This window comes from Notothenia rossii (genome assembly GCF_949606895.1).
Source record: "Notothenia rossii genome assembly, chromosome: 4".
NCBI classification, from domain to species: domain Eukaryota; kingdom Metazoa; phylum Chordata; class Actinopteri; order Perciformes; family Nototheniidae; genus Notothenia; species Notothenia rossii.
In genome coordinates, this window is record NC_136902.1 from 90,101,400 (window position 1) to 90,109,772 (window position 8,373).

Below are 8,373 nucleotides of genomic sequence, written 5' to 3' on the forward strand. Positions count from 1 at the left end.
CCCTCTTCTTCACATCTCTTCTACATCAACATGTGTCCGCTCTTCTTCATGTCTCTTCTACATCAACATGTGTCCCCTCTTCTTCATGTCTCTTCTACATCAACATGTGTCCCCTCTTCTTCATCTCTCTTCTACATCACCATGTGTCCCCTCTTCTTCATGTCTCTTCTACATCACCAGGTGTCCCCTCTTCTTCATGTCTCTTCTACATCACCATGTGTCCCCTCTTCTTCATGTCTCTTCTACATCAACATGTGTCCCCTCTTCTTCATGTCTCTTCTACATCAACATGTGTCCCCTCTTCTTCATGTCTCTTTTACATCAACATGTGTCCCCTCTTCTTCATGTCTCTTCTACATCAACATGTGTCCCCTCTTCTTCATGTCTCTTCTACATCAACATGTGTCCCCTCTTCTTCATGTCTCTTCTACATCAACATGTGTCCCCTCTGTGGAAAGAGACTCTGAAAGTTTCAGGAACAAAGATTCTCTCTCTTTTTGATCCATTTCTATAAAAACCTGTCTGAAAATGAGCTGATCAGATTTTGGCCACTTTGTGATGTCATAACGATGTTTTGGCTTGTGTAACCATTAGCCAATCAGCAACCAAGGTAACCCGCCACCCCCCCCCCCCCCCCCCTATATTACAACTATATTATAATAAAAATAATATAGTATTTATATTATTGAATTGATTATGATTATTATTATTATTAGTAGAAGTAGTTTATTTGCATAAATTATATTTTAATGTTTTTACCCCCCCCCCCCCCACCTTACCACCTGAATCTCCTCTTAGAGCTCCATTGAGTTCTTTGTAACCAAATCTCTCTCAGAGGGGCGTGGGGAGAGGCTCCTTATTTTCATCTAAAGTAACAGACAGAGAATCAGCCCTTTGGAAACAGGGCTGAAACACAGGGGATTATGGGTAATGCTGCAATGATCTGTTTGGTGTTTCAGCCAATCAGAGACAGGTTCTGTATATATCTGAGACCTGTGATATATTGATGAAAAACAGTATGATATGAGACCTTTAAGTTCAACTGGAAGAGTATTCCATGTTTGACTCGATCATGTGTTTTGACTGCATACCTTGTAATAAGTGATATATAGGGTGTTCCATATAAAACTCAGTCGAGCAGGACGGTAATACCTCTCCCCCCGTCCTCTTGTTCTTCTCTTGACAGCAGCAGGTCGGTGTTCTGCTGACAGAGCCCATTTTGGACTCCCATAGATATGATGTTAATGAGAGACAGACTGCTCTGCTCTCCTCTTTTATCCCCTTCCCCATCTCTCTCTCTCGCTCCTCATGCGTCCCTCAGGATGAACCTGGACTGAGGCAGAGAGGAAGAGGTGTGATGGACCGTCTCTGCGGCCATTATAAGAGGTGGTCTGAATCCTCAGTGCTGACATTATGCTGGAATGCACACACAGAACATAAATCACGTACACACACACTTAGATGCACTCGAATATACTCAAAACGTGCCTCCTCCCAGTGCTTGTTGTGAAGTCCTACGTCTACATTTGGAGGCTGTTAATGTAGCTTTATGGTCTTGCACTAAGTGCTTTCCGAAACAGTTACAAATAGATCCTGGAACGGTTTGCTTGGTGGCTTTTTTCTTTTTAGAAACCAAACAGCACAAAGCCACTTTGTTTCCGGAAATAAAATACAAGGATACAATTAATTGAGCAGAGGCTATAATGTGAACTCTATTGTGCTTTAATAATAGGCTAAATAGGGATGCTATTAATCCCATACATTAATAAGAACCTCAAATACCTCCATTCTATTCACATGTGTTGTCAGATTGTTATTGACTTATTACCCGAAATCTATCAATTCGTTGTAATAAGTATTATTCTCTGAATGTCAAATCTATTGCTCAGAAAATACAGAATCAACCCAAGTTCCTCTTGTCTTCAGATTTTTAGCATTTATGAACTAATTGTTTTGGTTTCATGGCTCGCAAATTATCTGTTTAGTTTCACACTTTTCTGCCCCAGTCAGCAGCAAACTGGTCAAATTAGAGGATAATTTAACCTCTAAATAACAACATATTTTCATGCTCATTAATATTTGTTTTTCACGAAATAGAAACAAACTTTGTTTTGGTCAAAGGGTGGAATGAGAGGATGTTGCATACCGAAATGAATGAAAGTTACACAAATACCATTAAGTCCAAATTAACAAACTAGTTTCAGTTGCCAAGAGGAAAACACTTTTTGGATGGTTTCCCTTTCTCTGTGCTAAAGTACAGTATGAATACATCTTGTCCTGCTGCATGTGTGATTTGTTCAGTGGACATACAGAAGAGATCGATGGGCCCAATGGTCACGAGTGATATATGTAACATGATATCCACACCATACAGTGTGTGTACAGCTTACCAAAGGAACTACACTGCCTTACGTATATATGTATGTGTTGAAAGATAAAGGGGACCTATCATGCAAAATGCACTTTAGTACATCTTTTCTACATGAATATGTGTCCCCCCCCGGTGTTCCAGGGAACTCACCAAGTGTCAGGAAAACACAACCCTCTCTATTTCCCTCCATACCCAAATCTCTTAAAAAGGGGCTGCAACGGATCTGATACAGACTGATCCAGATTTGAACACTGCTATGACGTCACAGAAGTGGCGCTACGGCTATTGGGCCAACTCCACCAATCAGGAGGAGACAGCCATGGACATTGCCGTTGGAAAGCGCTGGAGACGCTGTAGTACATATGCCAGGCCTGTAGATGGTGCTGTTCTCACAGAATCAGCCCATGATGTAAAGACAGTGTTAAATTAAGCGAAATGAGGAATGGCTAAAATGCATGATCTGTTTGGTATTTTGAAAAATAAAAAGTATAAATATGTCTTATATAGGTATGGTCCTACACTATATTATTCAAATATAGCATGATAGGTCCACTTTAAAGAGACAATTAAGAACACTTTAGTCTTTGTTCTTGACCTCAGTAAGACAAGAAAGCTGCTTCTCCAAAACATATCCTCCATCATGTTACTTTTTATGTTGTTCTCCCAGGGACAGACTCTAATTGTTCTGAGAGAAACACCCAAAAATATAATAAAAAACCTCACACTTGCAGACTTGTGTCTTTGGCTTCAAAGGGAAGTTAGTCGTTCCTCCCTCTGAATTACAGCCGCTCCATCACCACTTCCAGATCCTTTCCAAAAGCCGTTCCACACCAGAGTGGGAAATTCCAACGACAGCCATCACAGCAGGGAAGGGGCGTTGGGCCTTTTGCAGCAGGAAGATGTGTATGTGTGTGTGTGTGTGTGTGTGTGTGTGTGTGTGTGTGTGTGTGTGTGTGTGTGTGTGTGTGTGTGTGTGTGTGTGTGTGTGTGTAATGAAATATCAAATCAAGCTTCAGCAGAAACCATTTCCATAGCTCCCGACCATAATCCTTGAAAAGCGTACATAAAAAAAGATTACATACAAAATGAGAAAAACGTCACCCAAAGAAAACTATGTCGCTCTTGAACGTATCTTGCGACGAGCAGATAAGTGCGTGGGCGAGCTGAAGAGAAAAAACTGAAAGGAATTGTTCGAAAAACGAAACAATAACAGTTATTTTGGGGTCCTTCTTTTCTCGCCAGCTCCGTTTTAGCAGAGCTTTTTCGCCCTAAGTGTTTTATAGCTCAGCGGCTGCCAACAGTTCTTGGCCTGCTTTACAATGGAAGTGAACAGAACCGGGCTCTCCAGGCGTCCTGGGAGCAGAACAACACATCAGGTCCAATTAAGATCAGGAGTTGGAACTTATTGTAACCTGCGACACACTCACACCCCCGGTACCACAGACAACAGAAAGGGGGTCTTTGTGTAGCTCTTGGCCCTGCATGCTAATGGCAAGTGAACCTCGTCAAATAGAAAAAATAAAAAAGCCTGGTTCAGTGTGTTTGGACGCCCTGGGGGGGGGGTCATAAAATGTGATTGGTGGGAAGAGTTAGAGGGGGACGCAATCACTATCTATGTTTGTGGATGTCAATGTTCCCCAGTTGGAAGATTCAACAACTCTTGACCTCGGAGTATACAAGGCTGTAAACCCGGACCAATCAAGCCAATTCCCCGCCTACAAGACCCACGGGAAACGGAGTTGGAACAGTAATAAAAAAAAAGAACGTTAATCAAAAAAACTGCCCCGTGTCCTGCTTTCTTTCAGCTACTGCAGTGGGTCATCTTTGAACTCTGTAGTTTCCAACGGTAATTTGATAACTTAAAGGGTAATTGGACGGTTAAAAACGGTTTCTTTCTATCAGCTTGCCCATCTCTGTCACTTTAGTGGAGGCGTCGTGGGAATTGTAGTCTTTTAAAGTGTGTTGACTACAGACGTCACAATTAGGTGGCCTTTCTTATAAAAACTAAATACAGGCTCTAACAGTAATCTATCTTTCAATGTTCACATTCTCCACTGTCTTGTGTTCTTTTAGGCAAACAGAAAAAGTCTGGCTTGTGTCTTGGCACGGCAATAACTGGTACACTTAAATCTGGATACACCTGCATCAACAAAATATGTGCATTCATTTCGCTAAATATGTGTCGTTTTAATCAAAAATGATTATGCCCTCTGGATGACCCTGATGAAGGCCACAAGCCAAAGCCCATTGGTCTTATAATAAAGTCCTTCTCTATCCTTTAAGTGTTGCTGGACTTTTTCCCTTCTCCATTCCCTTTGGAAGAGGGTGAACGTGTGCCAGATAAACCACTTTGCTTCCACGTGATTACGAACACGAGATGCTATTTCAAATTTTCTTTTCTCGTTGTCAACAAATCCCATGCAGAGACCCTGAGCCAGCGTTGCAGTAGTGTGTCTCTCTTTACGCTCTGAGTTATCTACCCTGTCAGTGTTACTCAACCTCAAGCTCATTTGTTGCATGTCTGTCTTTTTCCATTTCTGTTTCCCTTTACTTGACTGTCAAATAAAGGCAAAAATAGCCCGGAAAACATCTATAAAAATACTTGATTTGTTCCCCGTTTTTTTACAGCTAAAAGCGGCAGTATTTAGCAAGCTTTACTCAATCAGGAGTTCATGTGTATTTGTTTGGGAATCTTTTTAAGAGGGATTAAGATAAGATACTTTATTGATGGGAAATGTTTGTGCCTGAAGTAAACAAAAGTGTGCATGCTAATGAAAGAAAAAAAAAGGGAAATTAAAACAGTATTGCACTTTTTGGGCAACAATGGAGCCCTACGTTATAGAGGAATAAAATACATAAGGCTTTGAATACACAGGTGGTAGATATTAGTCGAATTGATTGTTGATTTCTGTCTTTGAATAGGATTCGTTGACCAATTCTATTTATTCTAACGTAAATTACACGCCAGTTTTTTATTTTTTTATTTGGCGATTTATTTTTGCATGTTTAACTGGGAATGTTTTCATGTTGAACCGGAAGTACTTCACTTCGTCTTCTTCGTCCCTTTTACGTTCCAGACGATGCATGGCTCAGCGTAACAGACTGAACAGCGACCCCAGGTGTGTCTATATTGGAATTACATCTTCATTTCTGAAGGAAAATATAAAAAAATAATAAAATAATACTTTATTCTGAGTGCTCTTGCTTTTCTTTTTGGAAGTCATCACATAACGGCATTGTAATACACGGTTCGGCTCTTAAGCCCCGAGCCTGTTTTTCAGGTTTCAGGCTCGAAAATGACATTCCCAGAACAAATGACCATATCTTCCCTTCTAAAAGGGTTACATTAATAATCTTTTTTCTCAAAGTAATGATAAACCTGCGAGTTGAATGTAGAAGAGTCAGAATCAATATAGATGTTTTTTATTTTAAAGAAAATTCAGATTGAACATGGTAAAAAACTGTAAATTATAGTGTCCGTCCAAACAATATTGTTGATTTCTGTCTTTGAATAGGATTCGTTGACCATTGAAAATAAAGGATATTTCCAGCTTTATCTCAAGAGGGGTAGGGAAGTACCAATCAATCAATCAATCAATCAATCAATCAATCAATCAATGTTTATTTATATAGCCCAATATCACAAATGTTAAATTTATCTCAGTGGACTTCGCAGTTTGTACAGAATATCCGTATGACAACACGACACCCTCTGTCCTTAGACCCTCTGTCCTTAGACCCTCACGTCATACAAAGAAACACTTCCAGAGAAACCCCCGAGTTTAAAGGGGAACATGGGAGAAACCTCAGGGAGAGCAACAGAGGAGGGATCCCTCTCCCAGGACGGACAGACGTGCAATAGATGCCGTGTGTAAATCAAAGAGATAATACATTTACAGCATAGGTAGACCAAATGTTTGGAAATGCATGTGTCTGTAATAAGAAGATGAATCCACAAGGATGTCAACAATCCTGTGGGAGCTATCAGGGAAGTAGTATGATGAATACTGGGTTTTAGTTTTTATGTTAGCATTGAACATGGTAACCCATCCCAACATGTGTGGTCCTCCCTTCTCCAGATCGAAGCATACAGTATGGTAGACTTTTAGGAACCTTAAGCAAGTGCTTTTAGTCGACTACAAACTGACCATGAATGTTAATCCTGCTGTCGTTGGCAGGAGCAGATATTAGGGGAAACAAATATAAACGTTTTTTCTCCGAGTGAGATGTGATTTTCCAGATATGTTCTTTCTTACACAAAGGATCTTTCTTCAGTAAAGTGGTTGTTTATGAACATAACTCTTTGCAGGCAGAGTTTCCCTGCAACTATGTATGCATGTAATGTTTTATTAATGAGATTGCTGCACTCTTCTCCAGCGAGTGCATCGGGTATTGCCCTGCCTGAACTAAAAGAGTGATGTCTTTGTCACGGGGGGGGGGATAGGTGGAGCAAACGGAAAGAGAACAGAGACAATATGACAATGCTCACATGAAAGGTAGGCCTTTCAAACTCGGGAGGGGAGACATGAAAGCCTCCCTCTTCCTCTCCCCTCCTCTCTCTCTGTCCTCTGCTTCCTTTTGTTCTCCTCTCCTCCGATCTTTCCTCTCTTACTCGTAATTGTACATTCAGACTCAAACTGTGAATGCTAACGAGGCTTTTAGCCACACTGAATTAATGTTTCCAGTGCATTTCACTAATGTGCTACCTTTCAAATGTCACCTTTTATGTTGCTGCCGTGAATATGTTTTAGCTACTGTGCATTTATTTCTGTGTTGCTCAGCTCAAATCAGAGGTGGGAGTAAGTCCTACATGTGCAAGTCATGAGCAAGTCTCAAGTCTTGACCTACAAGTATCAAGCAAGTCCCAAGTCACTGTGATGAGAGTCAAGCAGGTCAAGACAAGTCATACGAAATTCTGATGAATAAACCCAGTTTCCGCATCAGTTAAAAGACAGTGGTTATGAAAATGGATTCAACCCACACTATGATCTTCATTACATACACAGTTAATCATTTGAAATCTAATTTAGACCGATGACAATCATATTAGATTCATATTAACCCCAGAACTGTAGACAATATAGCTAGGACTCAAAAAGTCTGTTCAAAAAGGCAGAATGCCAGGTAAGAAAATCGTATATGGCATTTGCCATGACACATATTTAATTTAAATTTCTGTTAACACTGGAACCGCCAACAGCGTCAGCACCCACATAGATATCATTTTCAAATCATTTAATTTGTTCCTCTTCATAATTTCCTTATAAACTAAGCAGGAAGATTTAAAACTCACTTAATTGGGTTAATTTAGAAATGGCTTCAGTTTATCATCATAACAGATCAAAAAGTTCAGATTCATTTTACAATAAATCAAGGAATGATGCACTTCTACAAACAAAAACAACATAATTAAAACATTTAAACAAACTACTAAAAGTAGATGAACTACATTATTCAAAAGTTTACAGTAACTTCTGATAATAACACAGGGGAAATAAACGAGGCATCTTTTTCCTCTCTCTCTCTCCTGACAGCCCGTCAGTATCAGGGTCAGTCAAAATGAACCGTTTTGTCTTCTCTTTGCTTAATCGATTTGAAACCAAGTCTAACGTAGCTTAAATTTAACGTTAGCTTTCTAGCTAACACAACACAGTCACGTAGCCTACCTTTCTCAGTGTTGTTTTTTTTGTAGTGATGAATGAAGTTGGATGTTGTGGTGGTCGTGTCACTGATCTTTATGCAGCAGACCCTGCATACCGCTGTTCTCTTCTTATTGCCGTCATCGACAAAATTATCCTTGAATCCAAACTTCACTATTTTTGGTGTAAAGCTAGCCGCTGCCATGTTAACTGACACTCCTGCCGTCTAGTGGGTTGCCAGGTTTGCGCGCATGGTGCTATAATCACGTTTTTCGAAAAAACTAAACGTAATATCTCACTACAAAGACAAACGGAAATATTTAATTTTAAACAGTCAAGTCCTTTCAAGTCATCTATCTCAAG